The 27,323-nt window shown below is 44.9% G+C and overlaps 1 long non-coding RNA gene across 1 annotated transcript in view; it reads right to left on the bottom strand.

Moving 5' to 3' along the window:
* Positions 1 to 19,071: 19,071 nt before the first annotated feature.
* Positions 19,072 to 27,323, bottom strand: part of LOC116084476 — a 19,701-nt gene continuing 11,449 nt past the window's right edge. The window contains exon 2 of the long non-coding RNA XR_004116122.1: positions 19,072 to 19,379. This is a non-coding gene — a long non-coding RNA (uncharacterized LOC116084476). The remainder of the gene's footprint in view (positions 19,380 to 27,323) is intronic.

Raw genomic sequence — 27,323 nt, 5'->3', positions numbered from 1 at the left:
GGAAAAGCACCTCCACTTTGCATTGGCTAGACACACCTGGCAGAGCTGGGACCAGCTGAGTGACAAGTCACTTGTACAAAAGCCAGCCAAGCTGTCCTCGGGTTAGCCTAGCAGGCTTGGAAGCAGGTAAACGAAGGAAGAGAATCTCAGCTGAGAGATGTGTCTGGTTCCTTGTGTTAAAATAGATAGGCTGAATTGATAAGACACAGGTTCCTCAAGTTCAAAGAAATGCTCATGAGAATATGCCAAAGCATAGATTTTAGTTTTTATTAAAAGAATGTCTGGAACACAGGGTGGTGGGGGGATGGAAAGTCGTAAAGACTGTTTTATGTCAAGAAGGGCAATATTTATTCCAAACTCTCTCAAATCCATTGAGAATCTGAATGAATAAAGAAAGAGGCAGGAAATTGTGAAGTATAGGGATTCCTTTATGGGTTTTTTTTTTCTAATTCAGCCAGAACGGAATTAACACTTTGCTCTTCTCTAAGTCCTGGAACCCAGGATCCCAGAGAAGGCCAAGAAGAAAATTCTATGCTTAGCTTTGAGAGAGATGAATCTCTCTGCTTGGGTACAGAAATACAGGTGCTTCTCAATAGGTCCTGAGGGTCGCAAGGAGAGAATGAAGCAGGTTTGTCAACCTGCCTGCTGATGTGTTGGGTAACACTATAGCCAAGGTCCCAGAAATCCCACCTTTCAGTCCCTAAGTCCAGGAGAACTTGACATGCTTCAGAATTCATACAGAATGTTAAGTCTGCCACAGGCTTGCCCAACATGAAATCCCCTCGTCAGTTCTTAGACACCTCCAAACTGGGAACAAGACGGCCCTTGTTCTGGAAAATCTATCGGCTCTTGCCAACACACACACATACAAAAACACAACTGTTGGGCAAATAAATCTTTCCAGAGAAAATAAGATTCCTTTCCAATTCAGTCAACTGTACTGAGCTGGAAAAGGAGGAGAAAAAAAGTTATTTTTCCAGGATGAGGAGAAAACAAGATCTCTCCTTGTTTACCCTATAAAGCTCATTTCAAAAGAAGGTCATTTCAAAAGAAGGACATTTTAATGCCTTCGTTTAAAAAAAAAAATCTCAAGTGTTGTTGATCAGAAGACCCTGGGTCCCTTTCAGGCTGAGAACCACACATTGGAGCTTTGTAGACACTTCCTGTCTTACTTGGGAGATGCACACGGCATGACTGAAGTCCCTGCTGCTCTAGAGATGCCCAACATATCAGAGGAGGGGGCACAGAGGGTGCAGAGTCCAGTGGTGAGGAATTCTTTACTAGTGGTAAACTTCGCCATTCCTGTTCATGTCCCTGAGTGTATAAGAGGAAACTAATGAAATACAGACACCCCCTCCACCTTTCATTTCCTCTGCATTTCTTACAATTTGAGGACATGGATCATCTTCTGGGAGAGTGAGAAAACACCTAGCACTGAGGTGTCCACCCAGGAGCCTCGATGGAGTCAATACAGTGCCGCATCCCTGAACTCCCTGGCATTTCTTTAACTGTGAACCCTGTAAACCGAAGGCACAGTGAAGGTTTCCAGTTCCCAACTCAACATAAAAACAGGCAGCCCCAAGGGGAGCATTTTGCATACAGTCGTCGCCTACTAAAAAACAAAATCTAATAAAATAAAACAGTTTTAAAATGGTTATCTGAGGAGACTAAATTGAAAATGAACATCTTGTAAAAAAAAAAATTCCCTAAATAATGACTTCAAAACAGATCTGTAAACTTTCAGTAGATCCAAGAAAAGTTAGGTGACTACCTGCCCACCCAAAGCAGACATCCTTTGTCACCAGGGCATTCGGTATGTCAGGGGAAGGTGGCACTGTCATATTTATATTTGTTTCAAGCATTCCTCATACTTGTCTTACCTGTTATGGTGGCCGTACCTCATAAAATTTTGCTGGTGGGGCTTTTTTCCCTCACCGCCTCTTCCCCAGCCGATTCCAAAGAGACCACCAGTGTGATGGGCAGCTGCCGGCTGTCGGTGCTGCACATGCGCAGAGATAAGTGGAGAAGCCAAGTCCCTCTGCTGGTGGCTGCGGTTTGTATCTTTCTGGATGCCTCAAAAGGTTACGCTTTGCTTCAGGATAACCATCGCAGGCCCAAAGGGGAAGATGCAGGAAGCCAGCAGACCTCCTTCAGGTGCGGCTAAAACTGCTGTGTGGGCTCCTGACTTAAGGGTATTCCCAGGCCCAATCCAGATGTCCCTAAGCAATAGGAAGGAGATGCCTCTGCAAAGACAGCTTGTCAGATCTCAGCAAATCCCCAGTGCATGCGCCTATGAAACCCATTTCTAACAACCGACCCCAGAGAGAGGGGAAGATGTCCTATTGTCTCTCTCACAAACCCATCTGATCTGAGGATGGTGCAGAGGGGCTTGGTCTTGAACTCATCTTCTCTGATGGCATTTCTATAGAGAGTATAAAAGTGTCCTCCGGAGGGGACACTTCCAGTTCAGTCCTAGCTTTATTTCTCCACGACCACTGATAAAACATACAGCATTAGCAGCAGTAAGCTCTTCCCATCTAGTTCTGTGTTGCATACCACAGCAGTGACAATAGGGACCCCCAAGGCCTCTGTGGTTAATGTCTCCTAGGGAGGTACCCCACCCCTTGTGTTGGCTTCTGGGAGTCTGTTTCCACTCTTACTCTCTCGTTAGCACCTGCAGGTCCAGGCTATTGCAGATTTTCCCAATCACCTTGGTAGGTATCACTGTACCTTGTCTGACCAACCCATAAAGCTCCCGACACAGGGCCTTTGGACCCTCTGTGAACTCATTTCCCAGGCTCATTCTTTCGGGTACACTCACGTGTCGGTCTTATGTGATTCCAAATCCACAAAACACCCAAAGGTTAGCATTATGCTATCTAGATGAGAACGTTTGGAAATGCTGGGCAGAACCACAGCACAAAGTCCTAAGCCACCCTCCCATAAACTAACAGCGGGGTCATCCCGATAACCTCAGCCGGGCTCTCTGACAGTCAGCTGTCATCGCTCCAAACACCTACAGCTAAGCAAAAACCAGAGTCCAGGATAAGCAAGGTTTAACATGATATGGGAAGATTTCTTCCGTTACTCTCAGTTGCTTTCTTATCAGTGTTGGGGACAGTAGGAGGCACTCAAAGTGACACTCCACAGCCCTCAGTCATTTTCTCGGGGCCATTGCACTTCCATCTCCTACAGATCTCCCAGGAATCCTCCCTGGGATTCCCCGCACCTGCTGCTTGGCCCTTATGTTTGTGCTTGAGAGCTCTAGGTTAGCTCACTGGCTATATAGGGGCCTCTGTCGCCACTCTACACCTGGCCTCCAGGACAGGCTCTGGTTCATCAAACCATCTCCACCAGCTAGCATAACCTCTTTCAGGAGAGAAAAGAACTTTACTTGGTGTAGGGGGTCCACGCCCCAGTACAAACTTGGTCTTCTGCACCTTTACTGTTCTATCATGTGGGCCTTCTGGGAACTCTGGCTTTTAAGCCTCCCAGAGGCTCCTTAGCTCAAGACCTAGCTTTATGTCATTTTATTTTTTTAAACATAGGTTCAAACAGATCTTGCCAATTTGCCTTTGAGTGATTGAGATAGACCTCTTCTGCTTCACCTTTCTCTTATCTCCTCTAGGTTGCTCTCCCATTCCGCAGACACACTTTACATGCTGTTCTGTGTCACATAGATTGTCCAAAACCTTTTATTCTTCATAAAGATCCTGACCCACCAAAGGGCTTGGCAAAGCCATTAAAGCGCCAGTCTCGAGATCCTTGATGACACCAGTTCTTATTAAGTCTCTGGGGAACACTGTCATATCCAGTCCCGTGAACTGGGCACCATGTGTGGCCTTCCTCATACCTAGTTCCTTAGTAATGCCTGGCCTTCCTCCATGGTCCTCCAGCCCCTAATATCCACTGGTCTTTTCACTGATGATGAACAAGTACCTCTAACGGCTCATATGAGCCTGTCCGTCAGGAACTGATTCCCTGTAATTCCTCGAGTTTTGTAATTCTGTGTCTCTAGGATGGATGTGTGGTTACATTGCTCAGTTTCTCTGCTTTGGAAGCATTCAGAAACCTTTCCCCAGTTCCATCACTCTGGTACAGCCTATGGTCTGATACCATGCTCTCCTATACTGGACCACTGTCAGGGCATCTGTCTGCTTGTGGAGCATGGATTTTCCCCCTTCTCAAAGGTCATACCTGAGTGTCTTCTGCCACCTCCTTTCCACTCTCTCTTTCTGCTACCTAACTCCTCCTGTGGTTTCCAGGCTATGGGGTTCCTACAACAGCTTGTCATTACAGACCCAATTTGCACTGTTATCCTTCCGTCTCCAGGCTGTGAGAAGCAGCAGGCCAACAACTCCATCTCATTCTCCCTTTCACTCATTTTTTCCCCGCTGCCAATTCAGAGACTAACATGAAGGGTGCTAACCATGCATCATTTTTTTTTTCTGTTACCATTCCATCCTTAAACACCATCTCACTCTGGGAAGCCATTTCAGCCCCAGAAGTACTTCTTGTTACCCTAGCAACGACCAGGCAACCTCCACAGATAATTGTTGATCAATACTCTTGTCTCAGAGACTGTAAGATCTGCTTCCGCCCCTCAGCTGCTCTCGGGGCTGCTTTGTATTCAGAGTGGACCTGAATCATGAAGGAGCTACCACTTCATCCATCACAGAAAACTGCCATTCTGGGATCATGCCCCATCTTAGTTATGCATCTCACTACCCACGACTCTGCCACTGTACCCAAAAGGTACACACAAGAACAGGTCACATGGGGATGGAAAGCTGCGTGAAAATGTTCCTCTGTTAGGAGCATAGCATCAGCTGCTTGTCTCAGTAACAACCTTTCTCTTCCCAAACTCATCCTGAGTCTTGTCATACCCTGCCAGTTAGGCCAAGTGTTGCTAAAATTCATCCCCTGGGGAGTGATTAACAGTCCACCCTTCCCCCTGAGGGCCAGACTACAAACCAAAGTAAAAATTCATCAGAAGTCACTCTTGGGAATCAGTGAGTTTATTGAGTTAAATTAAAGAGCAAAGGGTGACCTAGAACAGCTGCGCTGGAGGGTCTGTACCCAGCAGGGATGAGGACATATACACAGCAGCACTGATGGCAGCTCCCTCCCTAGGCATTCCAGCCTAGACTTAGACCTCAGCCCCTCCCTCAAGAGCAGGTGTAATTAGGTGTACATCTGTTTGGGAGGCATGGCCGATACTCGGGTGAGGGTCCGACAATCCCCCTTGCTCTCTCCTCCTTCCTTGAGAGAATGTCCCAGCTGGGATGATCCATTGAACATGGGCCTGGCGGAACTCATAGAGAAACAGCAGTTTGTCTCTGAGGCAGTTTGTCCTGTTCGTCACAGGTCTACCATGTCTCGAACTTAACTGTTTGCTTTTATTGAATGTCAATAACATTTCAGAGAGATTATTATTACTTGCCCCAGAGTGTATTGTATTTAGTGCATGCTAAAAGCAGAACTTACATGTAAATTCAGTAATTTCCTGCATCAACGTGCCTGGCTTTCTGGTCTTAAATGCTGGTATTAGTTACTTTGCTTTAAAAGCAGCCCTCAGGTTGGTAACACCAAGTCACCTGGGAAATAAAGGGTTGTCAACTCCCTGGGATTCTAACTGTAGCTTAAAAGTTGAGATGAGCAGAAAGAACAGCGTAACCTATTCATTTCACTTAAAATAAACTTTATTTTTTATTATTTCTCTCTCTATGAATGTGCATGTATGTGTTCACAAGTACATGTATGTGTCTATGTGTGCACAGACATACACCCTGTCCATGCATGTGTGTGTGTATGTGCGCACACGCGTGTTGGGCACATATTTCACAGCACATAGGTGTAGGCAGGAGGACAAAAACAGTTTCCTCCTTCTACTGAGGGTTCCTAGGATCATACTCAGGCTATCAGCTCTACACTGCAGGCATTACAGTACCTTTACTCACTGAGCCATAGCACACCCACCTCCAATCAATTCTTTAGCACTGAAAAAGAGTAATAGATGAAACTAGAAATCACCATTTCAAGGGGATGTCCCTGTGGGTTTGTGTTTTGACAGTGTTTGGCTATCATAGCCTAACTGGTCTTCAATTCCAAAGTCTCCTGCCTCTGTCACTGGAGTGCTGAGATTACAGGCATGCCCAGCTCCTCTGAGTTAAATGCCAGACCTCTAACTTGTCATTGCCATCAAGAATGGTATCTTGCTTTTTCCTGTTTCACAATTGTTTGATGTTCAAAGTCCTCTTACATGTGTCCGCTAACTGTCTAATCTGGATCCTTGGCCATACTGTGAGCAAAACCTGACAGTTTATTTGTTCCTCGGGCACCCAGCACTTCAGAATGTGTGGTAATTGCCAGTGGCATATGATGGTGAGATCCTGCTTGTTCTCCATCTTGAGAACAAGAATCCAGGTTTCTCCACCAAAGGATGTTTGCAGATGGAGATGGAAAAGAACATCTTCCATTGAAGGAAATTAAGGGAAGCAATGCTTTCAATTCACTTTTAAATTTGCTTTGGTTTTTTTTCAGCCACAAATAAACAAAGAATACATCAAATACATTTTCTACATTAATTGAAATTAACATGAATTTAAAAAGTTAACCTACTAATGCTCTCAATTGTGTTGGCAGGACCTCTAACGATGACTCAGTCATTAGACGGTTAGATTTAATTAGCTAATACTTTAAAAGCTTTCTTACACATTTACTTGAGTAAGGGGAAGCTGCTTATAATTTTCGTTCTCTTTTAACACTGAATGCTTCTGATTGCAGCCACACTATAAAATGAGCATGGCAGCTTTTGCTCTTTGTCATCTTTGGATAACTCAGAACACAGCCAGGAATCTTTACTTCCTCTAGAGTTCCAAGCACTCGCCCGTAAGTACACGTCCACTTGGGCCTGTACTTATTTTGCAAGTGGAAGGGGAGGGCTGTTATGTTTCAACCACTTTAAGATTTACTGCACTTCACAATCTTTCTACTTCTCACACCAACTCTGGCATTCTCAATTTTGGCATTTTGTCTACACTTCCACAATTTTTAGTTCATAAAACCTGACTATGTTAATGTTCCTTAAATGATCCCGAGTGTTAGAGATGCCAAACATCATAGACAATTTCAAAGTAGAAACTTAAAAGGGCTATCTCAAACCCTATGTTTCAGAAGCAACTATCTCCGTGCACATATATAGTTATAATTTTATAGCAGACTTCTCTTCACATAGAGAATTATAAGAGCATGAAGTTTAACAGCAACACACACTGGTTAGTATGTATAGATATTGGTAAGAGAGTTACATACACATACAGAGGGGAAATGGTTGCTGAAATAGTCAAATGATAAGCACATGGAGAATCCTGCCCGTTTTTCTCTTTAAATTACTGTAACAGCATCTTTGTACTTAGTGATCATAAGAACCTCTCCCACAGGAGTCTGCGATGAGAGTGGAGACTCTGTGCGTCACCGCAGGCATCCGGGTTCCTGGTGTCTATTCTGAGCTAATGGGATGTTTACTGAATGTGTAAATGCATTTGAAGTACCATCTACAAACACTGTTCTCTGAGCAACATACCTTCTGTTTATATAACCCTTCCTTGTCCCTTGCAAGGAAGATGGTATCGGTCCCATTTTACGGTTAAGAATTTACTGAAACCAGAGGGAAATAACTTGCCAAGGGCTTAGAAGGCAGCCTGCCAGATTCAGGCGTAGGCTCTGTCTAAAACCAGCACATGCAGTCTCTCTAGTGTTCCACACTAATAAGCAGAATGAAGATCCTACACCAGAGAAAGCCCCAAACGTGGAAGTCCAAAAGATCTTTAGAGAATGGGAGGTCCCTTCATTGTTCTTCTGGACACAGGGCCTTGCAATAGAACCTGAGCTTCAGCGACTCTTTAACAAGCTTCCTGTCTTTTACACCACCAACAAAGAGCTAATCTGCTGCGCTGCACTGTGCAGTGGGTGGGCAGGGAGGCAGAAGTGCAAGCAAAAGGGATCCCAGGAGCTTTCTATGCAAAGATGGGGAGAGAGAAAGCAGGAGGGATGGCATGCTCTTTAACAGACCTAGCAGAGGATTCCAGGATCAGAAGGAGGGCCCCGTGAAGACACTGCACAGTTCTGTTTAGTCCTGCTTAGGAAACAGCTCCCACTTGGAGCTACCAATTAGGGAGAGAGGGTTCTCTACGGGGCTGACCAATTAAAGGAGGGTCTGCTGACTTGACCTCATGCCGAGCACGCATTCATTGCAAGCAAACCTGGGAACAAGTTGGCCATGGTACAGGATTAGCTGGTGCCCTTGCAAAGCAAAGCTACTTTGGTCACTTTGCCTGCTGGAGAAAAGCTCTCTGAAGGGCAGGCCTCAGCATTGCTCTCTAGTTAAGGTCACTTAAACAAGTCATTAGAACGGATTCTAGTTGGTTTGAGCATAGCTGCCATCTAAATGAACGAAAATGCCAATCAAGCAGTGTTATAATCCAGTCACAGAAAGACGGCAGGATAGGGTATTTCCTGGTGACCCTTATTTGGAAAAAAAAAAAATCCCAATTAAAAATTTCTGATGTCATGACACCAGTTCAGATATTACCAGTCCCCAAGAACATGTGTACTCTGGAGAAGGCTGTGTTAAAAAAATCAAACACAGGCTGGAGAGTGGCTCAGCAGTTAAGAGCACCGACTGCTCTTCCGAAGGTCCTGAGTTCAAATCCCAGCAACCACATGGTGGCTCACAACTGTCCATAACGAGATCTGATGCCCTCTTCTGGAGTGTCTGAAGACAGCTACAGTGCAGTTACATATAATAAATAAATAAATTGTTTAAAAAAATCAAACACAAAGGCCACATACATTTCTGTCTCGTGCTCATGGTGTTTGTGCATACATGCGTGCATCTGTCTGTCTATCTGTCTCCAAGTGAAGAACTAAAATTATTGCTTGGACTCCAAATTTTCTCCTGTCTTGTTCCAGCCACTGTTCCTGTACCCAAGCAGTCCCAGCTCTGCCTTCTAATAGTAAGGCCTGCTTTGCCTGAGGCTGAACCCTGCATAAATGGAATCTTAAAGTGGATACTTTCTTCTCTCTGGTTCTTCTCAGTCTTCGATTCGTGAGACTGGTCCGTGTTTTGCAGGTAGCAATAGTTCAGACTCATTATTGTTCAGAAGACCCTTGTAGAATGTAGAACTACAAATCATCCTATTTCATCTTCTGTTGCTGGACATTTGGGTCATTTCCATTCTGGGTTACGTGAATAGCTGTCGGGTTGCTTGATCATTCTCAACATACTCCTACCACAAGTCATACCAAATATGAATGTGGAATTCAAGGGCTAATAAATTTTCATGGCCGGTGAGAAGCAAAAATGACATTCTTTTTTCATGCTCTGAAAACATGAAGATGTCATGTGATCTGGTGATAGACCTCAGTGAGAAACTATGTGAAATCTGTGACAGAAAGCTAACTCACTAGTCAGAGAGAAATGGGATGCACGAGTCTGAGAGAGGAGAATATGGGTCTATGAGACTCTCAAAACAGCTGGTTGATTTGACCCTGTGCCATTTGCAAAGCTTGGTAACTTTTCTTGTGAAACAACAAGGCAATACTCCTGGGATTAACATAAACTATGCTGGGGGACTTGAAACTGTGGGACAGGTGGCAATTGGCAGAGCATTTTTCCCCCAGAAAGAATTCAGACAGATCCCTTCTACTCCCCCATGCTGGATTCAGACCTGTGACCCTGTCACAACTACAGAACATGTGGGCCCCTGACTCAGTCCTCCTTACACAGTCAGGCTCAGCCTCTTGGGATGCCCAGCATGTGACCAGGAAGGCTGTGGGAGGAACTGAAGCCCTGAGGTGGGAGGGATTCTATTAATACCTTCTGTGTTTCAAGTCCCCTGTCTCTAGTACTTTAAGCATCCCCGTGACTCATGCTGGCACGCAGAGAAAAGTCACTTTGGAGATGACGGATCTTCAAATGTTCAGTTTCTGGGGCTCCATCCAGAGGGCTCATCTGTGGTTATTATGTTCAAGAAATGGATGAGTTAATCAGAGAACACTTTTTGCCTCTAAATGGCACACACCGGTTCAGCAGTAAAGCTTTCTGGGTATCACCAAACAGAGACAGGCTCCCTCCATTCTAGGAGCACTTAGACTCCTGAGCTGTCTGCTGAAGCCTGTGAATTCCTTCTCAGAATATTGTGTTCAAATGTGCTAGATAAAGTGCATAGGCTTACAAAGAAAATAAGCACAACCACATTCACTCTCTATAATCCTGCAAGAATATAGTGTTTAAATATTCTTCTCTCTTTTGGTGGCAGCCAAGGACCCTGTTAATACTTCTGTGGCCTACTGTGTACATCCGTAGTGGAAAATTGAAATTTTCTACTAAAAGTTAGTAAAAAACTTATATATGCCACCCTTTCCCCACTTCAATTCATAGGATCCCAGAATGCTCTTCCCTCTTGGAGGCCTCAAACATGGCTCCTAGGCTAGCTATGCACAAGCATACAATCATATCATTCCAAGAACCTAGACTTTTATCTTCCTATCTTCCATTGTAGCATGATCACCTTATGCTGCCATTATATATATATGTTATTAAACATATATTATTAGAATTATGTTTGTATAAAAAAGAATTATGTTTGGAACTTTTTCTTGGTATTTTTGTACAAGTATGTGCATCAAAAACTGTTTTTATTTTAATTGTTACATTTTATACTTTATCTTGTGTGTATGTGAATCTGTGTGTAGTGTTGTGTATGTGTGTGTGTAGTAGTGTGTGTGTGTGTGTGTGTGTGTGTGTGTGTGTGTGTGTGTGTGTGTGCCTGTGCCATAGTCACATGTAGAGGCTAGACAGAAGGAGGCTGCTTCTACCATGTGAGTCCTGGGATTGAACTCAGGTCGTCAGGTTTGGTGGCAAGCTCCTTTTCCTGCAGAGCCCGCCTTGCCCCTCAATCACTCATTTTTGAATGTGAGTAAAGGGATACTTCTCTTACATGAGATGGGATGGAGTCTGAATCAACAGAGTGAGGCCCGCTGATGCTGGGTCATTTAAGGCAATGTTTTTATTTTTCATTCTGTGCATGTGTGTGAGTGCATACACGTGAACATGTGCATACTCAAGAGTCCAGAAAAAAGAGATCCCTGGAGCTAGAATAGGTGCTGGCAACTGAACCCAGGTCCTCTGCCAAAGCAAGAAACGCTCTTAAGCACGAAGCCATCCCTCCAGCCCCTAAGCTGGATTGTTTTACGTTTTGTCCCCACCTTTCTGCACCTCCTAGGCGGTAGAACAAGACTGGACTTCGGCCAGGAAACATTGGTTCTGCGATATCCTCCTCGGCTTGTAGCTGCCAAAAAGTATGTGCAGACTGGCATGGGCCTGGCAGAGCTGGTCATACCCAGCAGTGGCCCTGTGAGTAGGCGGAGTGGGCAGGTGTGGTCTCTGAGTCACTGGGCAAGTGCCTCAAAGCTTAAGGACAGACCCCACAGCCCCCGCATCGAGCTTCCTGTTTCCTGTCACAGTGTCCAAAATTCTACCATATTCGGTTAGTCACACTGAGTCTTTCATGGATCTTAATTAATGAATAATTTTTAGTTCTGAGATGGGAGCAGCTATAGGTGAGGAGAATGGAGACACAAGAAAATGGGAATACAGACAGGTTTTATACTTCCTCATTTGGGACAGCACTTTCTAGAATGAAGTCCTTTAGTTCTTCCAAACTACTCAGGCAGAATTGGGAACCCAGGGATTAGGACTCCCTGAGTTTGATTCTTGTGTGTAGACATACACATGTGCCTATGTGAGATTATGTGCACCACCTACAAGCAGGTGTGAGAGGAGGCAAGAGGGAGGTGTCAGATCCCCGGACCTAGACTTACAGGGAGTTGTGGGCCACCAGGTGTGGGTGCTGGGAACTGAACCCTGGCCCCTGCAAGAGCAGGAAGTTCTCTTAACTACTGTGCCATCCTGCTAACTCCACTATTCAGTCCTCAAACACACTTTCTCACCTAGCCACACACGAGCACATGAGAGCTGCAAGAGAATTAGGTCACAGCACAGAGTGCTGGACAGGGGACATGCTGTGTCTCAGCTTGATGTCACCAGGCTCATAGTCACACTGCCTTCTCTGTCTGGTGAGGACCTAGGATCTGAGGAAAAACCGTTCTCAAGATGAAGGCTGAAAACTTCAAAGGTAACACAGGACTATATTTGCTTGATCCTGGAATTGGAACAGACACTCAGATCCATGGGCGTATTTCTGTATGAAGCCTTTTTAAAAAGAGAAGTAAATTATGTTGCTTTAGTTAACATGGAGTAAACCTTTATTAGTTAGTTAATTAGGCAACTTCACTGACCCTGGTCCAGGATAGCATGGTCAATCATGTCCATCCTGTTAAAAGCACTTGGGGCTATGCTGTTCCTAACTACTTAGCCCATGGACAGGAAGGTCCCCAGAGTTGTCATCTTCATTACCTTTTATGGCCACCTCGGACAAATGATGCACTGGACTGTCTTTTCTAAGGAAATACTCACTTTCCTATCCACTATGATTTGATATAGCTTGTCCCTTGCCAGTTCACATACTGGGAGCCTGGGCCTCAGTGTGGTGATACTGGAGAATAATGGAACCTTTAAGAGGTGAATCTTAAGGGTGGAGATTAGATTCCTGAGGACATTGGCACTAGGAGGAGTTAATTCCTCCTGAGACTCCAGTCAGTTCTGGTGAGAGAGGTTGTTATAAAAGTCAGGCCAGTCCCTCCCTGCTCGCTCTCTGGCCCCTGGTTGCCATGTGTTCCCACCATCAGGATGCCACACACAGTGGGCACCTCACCATAGCCAAGCAGAGGCTGCTGCCAAGCTCTTGGGACTCCAGAACCATGAGTTAAATAAACCTTCTTCTTTACAAATGATCTGGCAACAGGGATTTGGGTAGTGCAACTAACATAGACTAACACACTATCTGTTTTGAAATAGAGATTTTATATTGCTCTTAATCAAGGACTTATATTGTAAACATTTCACCCTCCACAGGTGGATTCATGTGGGGTTTTTGTTTTTGTTTTTGGTATGTAGTTATGTAGAAAATTTCAATTCATGAGTGTCCTCATCAACATAATTCTTCACTAACCAGAATGCTCTAAGAAACAAGTAAAGTTGCTGAGTCTTCCCTCTGGCTCTCACAATCTAGTAAATGGAACCATAGTTATTTGCCTTTGCTTTCTCTTTTCTAAGAAGGAAAGAAGGAAGTATTCCTGGAAAACCAGGATAGACTGTCACCTCATAAAAGGTCATGGTAGACTGAGTGACGCCCTCCAAGGAATCAATTGGAAAGCTCTAGAACCTGTGACTATTGGTTATACAGTAGAATTTCTGAGCACTCGACTACATTAAGGATCTCTGGATAAAGTGATCATTTGGAGTTGCCTGGGTGGGCCCTAAACACCTCAAAAGAATGGTGAAAGAACGTGAGACACCCGAGAGAAGACATCACTGTGCGGGCAGAGGCAGACCGTGGAAGGATTGCAGCACAAGCCAAGGAACACCAAGGAGTCCTGGCAGCTTCCAGAAGCCTCCAGAACTGGGTGGGAGCTGAGGCTCTGCAGGGAGTGTGTGATCTGTTCATACTGTCCTCAGACTTGTGGTCTCTGGAAGCGTGTGACATTTCTGCTGTTTTCGCGTGTCGAGGTTGTGGCTGTTTGCTAGAATGAGTCCACTCGTGAATGTTCTGAGGCCCATAGTTTAGGGGTAGTGTAAGCACTGTTGGCTTTAGTGCATTAGACCTTACAATGTACTGGGAACACACAGTGTGGCCTAATAGGCAGGGAAAGGATGTAAACTCAGCTCTGTCTAACACCGTAGCCAATAAAAGAACTATTACACAGTGCACACAGCACCATTTAACATCAAGATGTGTTAGCCTAAAACAACAGACTACCCCAGCAGTTAGCTTTAAATATCTGTAGTGGTTCTTGGAGAATTTTATGTATGGTTCGATCCCCTTCACCATCTTATACCCTTGTGTTGCTAGAATCTCTTCTCAGGAGGAACCATAATAGCATCCATCCCTTCTCCTAAGGTCCTAAAGACAAACCAGCACACGATCCCACCAGAGTTTCCTCTAGGGAGCCAAGGAGCTTACTGAGCTTCCTTACAGAGCACTGGTGAGGAGCTACTTACAGGGCTGCGGGCACTCCTCCCTCAGTGACTGCTCCTGAAAAGCCTTAGCGGCAGGTCTGAGGGCTTCCCTTTAGACACATGGATGAAGCTCCTTGTTCTAGTGTTCCCCAGCCTCAGTACATTCTATTCCCTCCCCCAGGCCTCGTGCAGAGTTGCCAGCGGGTAAGGAGTAGGCCTTAAAATCTTATGACCTACTCCACCCCTTTATGCAGGTGTAAACGCTCAGCCAGCCCAGATGGGATGATCCATTACAAGGAGCACAGCGGGACTCCTCAAATTAGTGGTGATTTGGATCAGAGGCCAATCTCTCATGCCACCAAATTCAGGCCAATCGTAGTACCCGAATATTCTTGGATGTGTGGCCTGAAGTGTGATCAGTTTCCCAGGGGCTGGCTACACAGTCTTTCAGAAAACTGACCTTCTCTCTCCAGAAGCTAATAGCTGCTGGCTCTCCTTGGCTAGGGTTAGGATGCTGTGCCTCATCTCCCTCCATGCTTGGATTTGGATCTGCTTTGGCTTCCACAAGCCTTATGCACATTGCCACAACCACTGTGAGTTCATACATTCAGCTGCCCTGCTGTGTCCAGAGGACACTATTTCCTTGGTGTCATCTACCACCTCTGGCTCTGATACTCTTTCTGTCCCTTCTGCCTCAAGGATCCCTGAACCACGGGAGGAAGGTTTCAGTCTGTTTCACCACACAGCAGTTTTTTTTTCTATTTTTCTTTTATTGAAAATATATTCTTTCATCCCATATATTCTAAGGTTTCCCCTCCCCAAACTCCATCTAGAACCTACCTACATCTCCTCCCATGCAGCCCATACCCCTTTGTCTCTCCACAGAAAACAAACAGGCCCCCAAAGAACAAATTAAAAAAAGATAAAACAAGCCAGGCAGTGGTGGTGCATGCCTTTAATCCCAGCACTTGGGAGGCAGAGGCAGGCAGATTTCTGAGTTTGAGACCAGCCTGGTCTACAGAGTGAGTTCCAGGACAGCCAAGGCTACATAGAGAAACCCTGTCTAACAAAAAACAAAACAACAACAAAAACAAAAAAAAAGATAAAACAAAACTAGCAAGTCAGAATAGCCCAAAATAAACAGAGACAAAATTCTATGAGACAAAGAACTTCCAAAAATGCATTAAATTTGTTTTGTGTTAGCCATCTACTGCTGAGCATGAGGCCTAATCCCCAGTGAGACTCCATTAGAGAGAACTAAGTTTTTGTTTGTGAGTGGTTATCAATTGGAGACAGCTTTCCAGTTATGGATGGGGACATGTGTTCACTTCTTTCAGAACTGGGGCCTCATCTGATGCAGACCCACACAGGCCCTCTCTCTATGTGTTGACAGTCTCTGTGAGTTCATACGTGTGTCGGTCCTGCTGTGATTCCTTGGTGTCCTCCATCCCTTCTGGCTTTTACAATTTTTCTGCCACAGGGTCCCCGGAGCCCTGGGTGGGGGTGGGGTGGAGGGGGTGAGGGAATTAGATGGTGCCATTCCATTTAGAACTGAATGTCCCCAGGTCTCTCACTCTCTGCACACTGTCCAGCCATCCAGTCTCTGTATTTATTCCATCTGCTCTAGGAGGAAGCTGCTCTGATGTCTGAGCAAGGCAATGATCGATGAGTGTAGCAGGATGTCATTGGGAGTCATCACATGGCTGTACGCCCTTAGCAGGACAGTCCCATTTGGTTTTCATTGAGGTCCCTGGTGTATATAGTCTCAGCATCTTGACCATCCAAGCAATGTCAGGGAGGAAGCCTTAAATCCAATCAGATATTGCTTGGTTACTACCACAAATTTTCTGCCCCTATTGTACTAGGGCATCTTGTAGGCAGGTCACCATTATAGATCAAAGGGTTGGTACCTGGGTTGGCATTTAACTTTCTCCTTTAGAAGCATGCAGAGTACCTTCCAGTACTGTGAAGGCTCTGGGTGGACACCAACTTAACTCTTCCGTTCTCAATGAGTTGTATGTGTTGTTTCAGCAACAGGACCTTACTATCAGTTTGTAGAGAACAACCAATAGCCTTGGCAAAAGCCTGGATTGTTTGAGAATTCTCATAGGGCCAACAAATCAATTAGATGTAACCCAATCCTGGCACTGGAAGGTTCATTTGGTGATGGCAGGAAATCAACGGATGCTCTGCCACCCTGATATTGGGTGGTTTCATTTAGCTTACCTTCATATATGTCTATGTCATAGGAAGTATATACTGTACTAGATTTCCATACAGCCCTTCAAATGTCCCTTCATTTTAGCTGTTCTCCCCCCCACCGTGGTCCTACTTTGGCCCCTCTTCCTTCTCCCAGCCATCCGATCCTCCCATTCCAGTCCCCCTTCATCCAGCCATAACTATTCAGTTTCTCCTTGTTCGAGAGATCTAGCCCCCCCCCAGTCCCTTACTCTATACCTAACTTCTGTTGTTATATGGATTACAGCTTGCTTATCAAAGACTTAACAGCTGACATCACATATAAGCACATTCGTCACTCTTGGTCTGGGTTACCTCCAGATGATATTTTTCTAGTTCCATCTATTTGCCTGCAAATCTCATGGTTTCATTTTTGAGACCATGGCAGCAATGGCTGTGACTGGGGCTGGTGATATTGCTAGCCATTTTTTTTTTTCAGGATTGATTCTTGGTGTTTTGTGCTTCCATATGAAAGTGAAAAATCATCCTTTCAAATTCTGTGAATAGTTGTATGGAAATTTTGATAGTGGTGGCATTGAATCTGTAGACTGCATTTGGTAGGATGGCAATTTCCGCTATATTAATACTACCCTATCCATGAGCATGGAAGATCTTTCCATCTTCTGATGTCTTCCTCAATTTCTTTCTTATGTGTCTTAAAATATTTATCATACAGGGTTTCGCCATGATTGGTTAGTTTCCCCTAAGTTATTTTTGGGGGCAACTCTAAAAGATATTGTTGCCCTGATTTCTTTCTCAGTCTGCCATTTGTATATGGGAAGGCTACTGATTGTATTAATTTTGTATACTGCTACTTTGATTGAAGTGTTTATCAGCTGTACGAGTTTCCTGGTGGAATTTTTGGAATTACTTATATACATTGTTATATAATCTTCAGATAAAGAGACTCTGGCTCCTTCCTGTCTGCATCCCCCTGACCTCCTTCAGCTGTCTTATTGTTCTGAGACATCCAGTACTATACTGAGTAGGTGTGAAGACAGTAGGCCACCTTGTCTTGTTCTTGGCTTGAGTGGAAATGCTTTGAGCTTCTCTCCATTCAGGTTAACGTTTCCAAACAGTTTGTGATTATTGTTCAGACCAGCTGTATTCATGCAACTTTCCCTTTCTGCCCATACAGCCTCTCCCATTTGGCTACCTCTTGGTTTTTAGAGCTATTTTTTTTGTTGTTTGTTTGTTTTGGTTTCATTTTTGGTTTTTCGAGACAGGGTTTCTCTGTATAACCGTGGCTGTCCTGGAACTCACTCTGTAGACCAGGCTGGCCTCGAACTCAGAAATCCACCTGCCTCTGCCTCCCAATTGCTGGGATTAAAGGCGTGCTCCACCACCGCCCGGCCATAGAGCTATTTTTAAAAATACTGTGCAAACAACTCATTTCACAGAAGATAAGACTGAGGCACAGAGCAATGCAATCACTTGTTGGGACTCACTCCTCAGACCATAGTTTACCACTTCCTGCTATAAAGACGCTTGGTCTCAATCAGTGAGAAAAGTCTGATGGTTTTCTTTCTTTCTATCTATCTTTCTTTCTCCCTTTAAGTGGCTTTTAGATGGTGGAGAAGAGGTACCAATCTCTGCGCACAGTCAAAGGTTAATAAACCACTTGAAAACGCAGAGGACAAGGCAGGGTTTTGTCTCCATGGTAATAAGCTGGTAAGTGATGCCTGCAGAAGACAAAGCCTATAATTCCACTGCTGCTGGTTGGTCTGCACCTCCTGTTCTAACAACATGCATTCCCCTCTTCATGGGAACCGTCGGGTCACGAAAGCCAACTCATCTACATCATCACAATGCTGTTCATCTGCATCATCACAATGCTGTTTATCTTCCTCTTGCATCCATGAGATAGATTTAGTGATGAACAGTGACACTGGGTTCTGGAGACTCGGAATGCTTGCAGAATCCATTTGGAATGCCTCAGATTTATTATTAAGCCCTCCGAAGCCATTTACTAGGGGCCAGCTTTTGGGGGATGGGGCATCTATTGTGTGCCACTTATTGGAGTTATAACCCAGCTGATGAAGTGTGACAACACAGTGTGAAAACATGGGCATAGATGGAATTGCAGGAGATTACAGGGTGGTGGGAGGGGGAGTAAGCGCTTACATTATGCTGCTAATGACTGTGAGTAAAGAGCAGAAAAATGTGGAAAGAGGTTCTGTCCTGCTCCCCGACCTCTTTCTTGTGGTCTTCTCTTCTGATTTCATGAGTTCCCTCACTCACACTCACCTTTACCACCTTTGTAGGTTCCAAGACTCATTTGCAATCCCTCAAGCAGGGCTCATACAGAAGGAGCAGGTGCAGAAAGCTGGTGGACACTGATGGTGTACAGTGTTAGTACTTAATTCAACATGAAGGACACAGTCGTGTTAGGAAAGAGGCAGTCACATGTTGTCTAACAAGGTTCAGTTCACTCGTAAAATGGAAACTGCTTCGCCAACCATGAATCATTGTCTTGTGCTCAGAGCTGCATCCATTTGGAAAGATGGTCTAGGTCAGCTTTCCTGCTTCTAAGAGCATACATAATACGTCCAGGGGAAAGTAGAGAACAGGCAGAGATGAACTATTTCAACAACTTCAGGAATGCTTCTTGAAATTACCAAGATGCTCAGCTTGGTAACCAAACCATTATCCTTGGAGGATTGTATCCTAAGAAAACCATGCCAAGTGGAGGGGAATGTGTATGAGGTCTTTATTGTTACATAGTGCCACAGAATTAACAAAAGCTCCCAGGAAACCATCTGCATATCCAGTAACAAAAAGTATTCTTTAAGAACATGGAGCAGTATGCAGCTATAAAAATGAGTTACACTTCTGTGCATGGACCTGGAAACACAACCACACAATTATCAAAAGGCAGCTGAAGAATAATATATGCAGCACTATGTAATTAAAATTTAAGTTGCAAGGGCTTAGTGTCCCCAAATGCATTCCATCTTTATACTATCTTCGGGGACTTTCAGGTGGTTCATCCGTAGATCTAGAATATAAAGCAAAAGGATGTCGGGACTGTACACTAGGTTGGTTTCGCTCTAACTCTCTTTGGAGACAGGAAGTGAAGTTTACATCATACTGTGGTTGTTTGCATGAGATGTTCCCCATAAGTCTCAGGAATTTGAATATGTGGTCTCCAGTTGATTGCTGTTTGGGTTGGGGAGGATTAGAGGGATGACCTGGTGGATGAAATACACCACTTGCAAGGGGGGTCTGGAGGGACTTGGAAGTCTCAAAAGACCTGCCTCAGTTCTCCGTAAGCTCTCTGCTGCTGTTCAAGCTGCCTGCTGCCTCCTCTGCCTGCTGCCTCCTCTCTACCATCATGGACTCTAAACCAATGAAACTGTAAGTCCAAAACGAACTTTTCCTTTTGTAAGTTGCTTTGGTCATAGTGTCTTATCACAGCAATAAAAAAGTAGCTAATGAACATGTCCCCTGCCCTGCCCTGCCCTGCCCTGCCCTGCCCAGCCTTCCCCTGCCCTGGTAATCCTCCGAGCACAAAAATCGCCTTAAGTTTGCAGAAAAATCTCTGAAAGTTAGGTCAATCTCGGGAATGGTAAAGTCAAGAGTCAAGATAAGCAGCAGCATATAAATGTGTGTGTGTGTGTGTGTGTGTGTGTGTGTGCGCGCGCGCGCTTGCATGCATATCTATGCATGTATGTATGTGTGTATGTATGTATGTATGTATGTATATATGTGTGTATGTATGTAATCCTGGACCTATAGAATCTTGATTTCCAGAAAGTTGGTGATAGGAAATAGAGAAAGCATATTCTATTAAGCACCTCAGATAATTTGGGCACTCTTCCCTCTTTTTTAAGAATCCAACTGAAAAAAATTAAAACATGCACGCTCCTTCTATTACCAAGAAGAGATTGGTAACGATAATAGTAACAAGAGCACATACAACAAGCCAGAACACCGGCCAAGGGTATTCACCTAAACGAGTTCATTTCATTCTTACAACATCCTACAAGGGTTGTGTTAATTATAATCCCCAGCTCATGAAATGAGGATAGACACATAGACTAAGAACCATTACACTACCAGTCACAGATCCCAGAAGAAACCTGGGAAGTCTAGCTTCACTGCTTACATAGAGAGATGCAAGTCAGAGGATGGGAGTGGGGTCACGCTCCAGAACGCAAGGACATTTGCCTGTGCATGTTTCTCACGTGTCCTGTCCCCTTAGAGCTCATCCACAGCTGCATGCTGATTACCAAACGACCTGCCACTAGAGAAACGGCTCAGAGGAGGAGTGGTCTAGGACGTCTTTCCCCAGTTTCTCCCCTGCCACAGAGACAGATGGCTTTCATAAGCAGGGCCCTGAGCTCACTGTTCCATTAGATGCCTGCGAACATGAACTGAAGTCTCGCAATGTCTACTGTGTTCTGACTGTGTTCCTAACAAGTGCAGCTTTCCAGGGCTGTTGGTAAAATTAGCCTGGGCGTACGTACAGGCTGCCTCTGAAATCACTGCCCGGGGGAGGAGGAGGCGAAGGAGAAAGCATGCAAGCATTCTTTTCTCTCAAGACTTGTTCTCAGTCTAAAGCTTGGTAATTAAATCTCTCTTGCTTCAAGAATTATGTTCTTAGGGGAAACACCCTTAACACTAACGGCTGCTTTTGCCACTCTGTAGCAGTGGCTTCGATTCAAGTCTGACCTTGTCGTTTGTGGAGTGGGGACATTATTTGTTGCCACAATTTGCACATTTTGCTCTGTTCTTCTAGTTTCACATCCTTGGTGGCCATCCATAAGTCCATGATTCACTCATTAGTTTATTCAACCTACATTGTTTCATTTAAGAGTTAACTGTGAAAATGCACATACACACACACACACACACACACACACACACACACACAGATATACATACAGGCACAGATATACATACAGGCACAAATCAGAGATACACAGATACACAAATATTCACACATAGACGCAAAACACAGAGAGAGAGAGAGACATAGAGACACAGTTCACGAATAGACACACAGAGACACACACATACACAGCACACAGAGACACACATGCATACACCACACACACACACACACACACACATAGCACACAGAAGAAAGGGGTGCAGAAATGAAGAGAAGCACCACTAGCTGAGTAGTACAACATTGTGTAAATGTACCACATTTTCTGTATACATTCCTCTGAGGCACCGTGTGGTAGTTCACCAAGGTTTCTCGGATTCTAGGGAGGGTGTGCACACTTGCCTTTTCCATCTGAGATAGATTACTAATTGGGGAAGAAAAAAGATTTTTTTTTTAATTGCCATTTAGATAGGAAGGGCTTCTTATATTCTGGAATATTGCTGATAATTCTAGAAATAACTCACCCAGTTCACTAACTGGAGATCTTAGAAGGTGGCCAATGGCCAGTGGCCAGAAAGAGCGCTGAAATAGCAATCCCAAGGCCAGAATCCCCTCTCCACCCTATCTAGAAGGTCACCTTTAATGTAGTCATTATCCCGAAGTGGTAGGAAATTCTGTAAGCGCTTTAAGAAGAAGAATGTGGTAACGACCCTTTGCAGCAGTCCACTGGACTCGGCTCAGGACAGCTCAGAAATAAAAGTCTTGAAAGACAACAGCAGCCAGGGAAACAAAGGTGTCAGAATTTTCTCAGGGGCCTTGAAAATCACTGTCACTCTTTCCATTCCCCTGGCTTCTAGATTTCTCCCAGGAAACTTGCCTGTGCTTATTCAACACGGGCAAACCTTTCCTCTCCTTCCCTAGTTCAGGGTCTGGTGTCCCTGGCATGGTCCGTTCTGCCGCCTGTTGGCCAAAGCTCCTGCCACTCAAACCACCTGCCCCTGTGAGCTTCTGCAGGAGCTGCCCACCCTAGCTGTGGGCCATCGGCCCCGCTCAGCCCTTACCCCTTTCTCAGAGGAGTCTCTCCATGCACAACTGCAGACTCCCCAGAGTCTTTCGACTTCCGGTGTGGGCCTCCATGAAAAGGGCTAGACACTTAGGGGAGCCACAGGACATATTCAAGGGGTTCCGTGAGTTCTTACATAGGAGAAACACTATGGAGACTACAGCAATGGCAACAATAAACAAGGGCAAAAATACCCCCTCTATAGCGACCTATAAACAGTAACGTCAATAATTTGATAGAAACTATTCTAAGTTTAATCTTCACAAAAAAAGCCATTTAATCTTCACAAAACCTGTGTGGTACATCTTAATATGTCACCCCCACTTCATAGATCAGTAGACTGAGACACAGAAAAGTTAAATAACCTACCTAAGATTTAAGTGAGAGGAGATGTTGTACCAGGCTATCTAGCTGATATAAAACGGCACACATCAATACACACTTTTCTATGATAGCAAAAGGGTACCTCGTGCAAGAAAGATCTTCGGTGATGAGGTTCGTACCATCACCTGCAAGACGCCTATGCCTTTTTTTTCTTTTTAAAGTTCCAAAGGAGGCTGGTAGTGAAAACAGAAGCAGGAAGCGAGGTCCTAAGTTATAGGCACACCACATACCCAGACAGATTATTGGAAACACGGGTCATAGGTGTTATGCATGGAATTCTGTTTGAGCTGAGTGCTTTAAGACTGTTACTCCCTTCAGAGGCTCCACGAAGCTGCTCTCTGTGGAAGAGTGATTGAATGATGGGCCTGGAATGGAATGTGGTAGTCATCTTATCTCACCACACAGACAGCTCCCAGGAGGCAGCGTGGCTCAGCTCCTCATGATGACCATAAAGACATTCTGAGAAAGTGGTAATATCCAATTACCTCATAGCCACAAGAGTAGGGGGCCTGTGGAACTTTGTGTCTCTCAGTCAACAGGTGTCACAGAACAAGAGGAAGAAAGAGGAGGCTGCTGATCTACTGGAAGAGACCAAGGACTTTAACTAAAGGTTAAAGGTCGGGAATTTCTTTCCTACAAAGGAGAGGGGTAATAGATACAGGCGGAAGCTGTGAGCAACTCCCCCTGGGTGCCACGTAAGAACACCTGCTAAGGTAGCAATGTCTCATAACTTCTACATGTAGTGAATAGTTCTCACAGTGACCTGAGGGGGCAAAGAAAGTTCCTCAGTGCTCCCTCTGCCTTATTTTTTTCTCTGCCTTTCCTTGTAGCCTTGAGAACTATGTGATGTGCACAGGGGGCTGAGTGGGGGCTGGGTTTTGGCTAATCATATGTGGTGTTTAAATGACAGTAGCTGAAGGTCTGTGGGAGCAGTCCTGGGTTCTCATCACTTACTCCACTCCTTAGAGTCTACTACGTCTTTCTGTGCCTCTGGAGCTGATAGGGAGCAACGGGAAACATTAGCCAAGGGACACTAGTACTGGAGGACAGAACCCACATGCTCAGTGAGTGCCTGAGACGAGTGACCAGAGGAAAGACACTCTCCCATACAGCGCTATCTGGGGCTGGCCTATAGGAATCATTTGTTGGATGGAAGAGCATGCTGAAGCAGAAAAGGGAAGAAGCCGCAAAGTCAGGGCCACTGTTCTCTTCGGAGATGCAGCAAGGTCTCTGGCTGTAGAGTGAGATGTTCAAAGAAGATAAAGGGTTAGTGATGTGAGACATGGCAGAATAGCGAAACCCACATGAACACAAACAAGTAAAGATCTGGGGGCTGCTGGGCATGGAGATACACATCTCTAAACAAGGATTGCAGCAAAGGTAGGAAGATGACAAGTTCAAAATCAGCCTTGACTACACAGTGAGAGCTGGTTCGGATAGATGATAAATAATAGATAGATAGATAGATAGATAGATAGATAGATAGATAGATAGATAGATAGATAATAGATAGATAGATAGATAATAGATAGATAGATAGATAGATAGATAGATAGATAGATAGATAGATTTAGAAAAACAACCAAAAAGTCTTTCAAGGACTCTATTAAAAACTTTGAGTTATTCACTGAAATAACAACAAAAGACCATCTCTCACATGTCCACAACTTGCCAGAGATAGAGAGCAGATGAAACCATGCCTCCCTCTGTCACAAGATAAGACTAAAAGAGACAGTGCTGTGGGCAGCTATGGGAAGGAAGGCCTCAGGATAATGGAGCAGAGGCACAGAGAGGGCACCTACAGTCTTAGTTGGTGAAAGGTAGGTAGCAATTTACCAAATGGTAGGTGACTACAGGAAGAAAAGCTCCAGATAGAATTAGAAAGAGGAGATCTAACAAGTCAAGGTGTATTTAATGTGATTATATGTGTATTAAGGCTGCAGAAAGCTTTGACAAAAGCCATCTGTCAAACGTTTTTGAGGATCTCAAAATCAGAGATCATGCAATGTTTGTTCAGCCAATACACATGGAAGACAGTAGCAAGAACAGAGTGGGTGCTCAGTAGATGTGGAGTTAAGCTGACATGGGAAGGGGCTGAAATGGAAGTGGACTCCAATTTAACAGCCCCTTCCTCCTTCACTCCATTAGTCCACTGGATTGGGTTTAATTTCACACCAGAAAGCATGTCTATGTAAAGAGAATACATGACTGTAACCGTTCTAACCATGTGGCAAAGTGTGTCTTTGGAACTGTAAATATTTGTCCAGTGATACATATGTAGAGAAGTTTGTATCGGGAACCCATGATCAATGGGTCAGGATGTTTTGAGACTAGGGTAGTGGAAGCTAGCCAAGTTGTGATTCAGGTCAGTAGTCCATAGTGAGACACGTGCACAGAACACAGTCAGGGCCAGAGAGGAGGCAACACAAAAGAGATGCCCGGAGATGCAGCTGATGGCCTTTGAGAGCGGTGGAGGCAGAACCCACGAGAATACATGGGATGGAGAAATCTGGACTGGCCCTAGGGATTCAAATTCAAGGAAGTGGGTGGGTGGTATCAGAGAACACACACTTGCCTTTAGTTCTCAGTACTCACTGCACAATCGCCAGCAGAACTGACTGATACCCAAGTGTCACCTTGAGTCAGCAAGTCACTAATGCTTTAGGATGTCACATTCTGATTCCCGAGGCACTCCCTGTACTGTGGAAAAATAAATCAAGTATTCCTCAGTCCCTATCGTCCCCCAAACACCTTCTCCTCTCCTACCCCCTCCCCCATTGTGTAGCCAGAGTGGTAATAGCTCTCCTGTCTTAAGTCATCATGATCCATAGCCGAGTAACTCCATAACCACAAGAGGGCAATGAACATGCTCAGAGAGGCACAGGGTGGTAATTATTTTCCCATTAGCACCAACTACACTAATAGCATCATAGAACAATTAGCATTCCTAAACTCACGCTTAGATATAACCTCTGCAAGTCTGGCAGGAGTAGATTGATGCACCACCCTGCAGGAATAAGCAACGACTGTGCAGGGAGCCTGATGCATCCTGGCCATGTTTATGAGCTATCAGCCATGCATTTGTGTGAGAAGGCTATGGGGGAACTCAATTTTAATTACCACTGAGCTAGCCAGTCTGGAGCCAACCACCACTGAATTCAGCTGTTCGTTCTTTAGGCTCCGGGAAGCGAGCACACGAGTGGGAGAAAAGCTACAGCCCAGCATCGCCCTTTGCCTCTCTCTCTTTCTTTTGTCCATCACTAAGCAACCATTCTTTGTGCTCAAACCTACACATCTTTGTGCATTGTAACCCTTGGTTGCTTGAATCAACAGCTCTATTTGATAGTGTGCTGGGGGCTGTCTATTCCATTTATTCCTCCCTTAGGTCAGCCACAATGAAGAACAAGTCATTTTGACCTCTATTATGATTCAAGGGCCTCTCTTCCGTGTTCCCATAGCATCATATTGCAACACAGAACACTAATTCCACTTGAATCACCCATCCTCTTGCTCCCTTTTCCCCCTAGCCTGTTTCTGGAGAGTAGGTGCTATGTCTTGTCTATGTGTAACCATAGCCTGTGTATCCAACATAGGCTATAAATGCAGCAATCTCTAACTGCAGGATGAATGAATGAGAGAATGTTTCCCTGCGATTCAAGACTCGGTTGTTAAAAGTGTGAGTATCTGGTTTAAAGAATAGGCCAGCCAGGTTGAATGGAAGAATTCTGGCCAGGAAGAATTAGACAAGATGGAAGAGGTTTGCTTTGGATGAGCCAGGTGTGTAGTGACAGCTACCGATCCAAAACTATTTTCTTCCTGGAGCTGGAGCTGGCCTGTGGCAGATAGGCTCAGGGACAGAACAGCAGAAACGCACTGAACAAAAGGACCCGTTATTGCTCAGGCAAACAAGAAGAGCCCTCTCCAAGTAATTGTGTCTAACTTAGGCTAGGTCGGAGGCAGAACCTGAGACAAGGTCTCTTACTCAAGTGATTTACAGAAGGTGTGTTCCTAGGAAAAAGAGCCATGTAGGAAGGCCTGATGGGAGCCCAGTTAGAGACAGCTGTAGCCCACCTCCATGAGCTGCAGCATTGATCTCAAATGAAGGGAGGGAAGCTGGTCCTTTGCCTCCCATGTGTAGCTATGAGCTCTCTCCTGAGGCAGAAACCACATCTTCCTAGAGAACATAGTACTGATTGCAGTGATGTGGAATCTCTGTGAAAGTCGGGGAGTGAGTCGTTTGCACTCAATCCCAAGGGTGGGTCAAGGGATGAGTGCATGGCTGGCCAAAAAGCTCTGAGTAGGGGCCAGTGGGATGGCTCAGTGGGTAGAGGCACTTTGCCATTGCTCGATCTTCAGGAGTAACAGTGCAAAAGGAGAGAACTTGTGCCCGCAAGTCATCCTATGACCTCCGTACATACTGCAGCACACGCAGGTACATGTGCACTCATGTGCACACACATGCACACATACACTCATATACTGAATGAAATAAGATAAAAGTGCTTTGGGCATGGCAACTCTAATATATGCTGAGCTCGAGAGTGTGGAATGTTTATTAGAACAATGTCTAGCTATTAAACGCACAAGCTATGACCACGTGCTGTGCTCAATCTTGTCTGTGCAAGTGCATTTGCTCATCTATTCCTTAGGATACACTGAGA

The sequence above is a fragment of the Mastomys coucha genome, unplaced genomic scaffold (assembly GCF_008632895.1).
Source record: "Mastomys coucha isolate ucsf_1 unplaced genomic scaffold, UCSF_Mcou_1 pScaffold9, whole genome shotgun sequence".
NCBI classification, from domain to species: domain Eukaryota; kingdom Metazoa; phylum Chordata; class Mammalia; order Rodentia; family Muridae; genus Mastomys; species Mastomys coucha.
This window is presented reverse-complemented; position numbering and strand designations above follow the sequence as displayed.